This window comes from Hyalella azteca, unplaced genomic scaffold (assembly GCF_000764305.2).
Source record: "Hyalella azteca isolate HAZT.00-mixed unplaced genomic scaffold, Hazt_2.0.2 contig11354, whole genome shotgun sequence".
Lineage (NCBI taxonomy): Eukaryota > Metazoa > Arthropoda > Malacostraca > Amphipoda > Hyalellidae > Hyalella > Hyalella azteca.
Window position 1 is genome coordinate 149,906 of NW_025941355.1, and position 1,484 is coordinate 151,389.

The following is a 1,484-nucleotide window of genomic DNA, read 5'->3' on the forward strand; positions in this document are numbered from 1 at the left end:
CCATGTCAACTGTCAAATTTGACACATTTTTCGATGATCTCACCACGTGGCATGCATTGTCTCTCTTTGGATCTCAATATTTTCCCACTAGATGGCCAAGACCTAGTGTTTTTGCAGTATTTCAACACGCAAATGTATGACGTCACCATTTCAACCATCAATGAACGCATGGAACTAAAACAAAGCTTAATATAAAAGGAAAAGCTGGAGAGGTGACGGAATTACCTACGATGTCGGAATATACCGCGTTTACCCTAGACCAGAAAAGTATCATGGTCCATGGATACCAGCATCATCATACATAAGATATTGGCTTTAATGGCTTAAATCTTGGGTAAATGAGAAAATTAAAAATAAACCGATTCTAAAAAATCACTGGTTTGCCACTGTGGACGTCACTATTTCAACCATCAACAAATGTGTGGAACAAAGACAAAGCTTTAGATATAAAGGAAAAAGTTGAGAATTGTCAGAATTACCAACGATGTTAGAATATACCACATTTACACTACTCCCTGTCCCTTTGACAGTATATTCTAAGGTTTGTTATTTATAAAAAAAATGGATCGGAAGGCATACCTACCAAGTTAAACTTCTAACCACAGTACCACTATACCAACTGCCAAGTAGTACTACTGTAGTACTGTAGTACTGTAGTACTGTAGTAGTAAGAGTGGTACACTGAGGCAACTGAGCCAAGCTCATAAGAATAAATTGCTTGTCCGGCATCCCATTTCCATGCAGGGCCATGATGCATGATTTACGGTTGAAGGTTGAGCAAGAGTAGACTAATAAAATTAAAATGTCAAGGATACCAGCATTATCATGCATAAGATATTGGATTGAAATTAAATCTAAAGTAGGCTGTAGGCCTCAGGCCTGTAGGTGAGAATAGACTCAATAGACTGAATAGAGATAGGTTAAAAATTAATTAATTCTAAAAAAAATTGGTGGTTTGAAACTTTGAAGTCTATTAGACTTAGACACCATAATTTGATATTCTTTTTTTTTTAAGCATTAAGTAGACCGTAGTTGTCCAATTTTATTCAAGCAGTTGCTTTACTACCTACTAGGTTAGGCTAGGTAGGTGATGCGTGGTAGGACTTACTGTCAGTCTGTCACAGTGTCACTGACCTATTGTATAAACAAAACCAAACCAAATCCTTCTACAACTAAGGAAAACAAAACAGCTTCATTGTCATAGTGTGGTTTTGAAATCCTACAAATCTTAGTTAAGTTAGTTTTGACCAGTAATTCGGTTGGTGTCTGCGGACGCTGAGCGGCGCTGCGGCAAGTGGCAGCTGGCAAGTTGGCATTTGGCAACAACATTTTTTTTTTATAATTGGTTTTTAAGACTTAGGGTGTACGAAGCACCTCCCAGCCTGTTCCCTGTCAAAGAGAAAGAGCAGAGCGCAGAGCACCGAACTTGGTACTTTGCTAGTTAGAGTGCTGCCTCTGGCACCAAAATGCAGGTTTCCATGGGG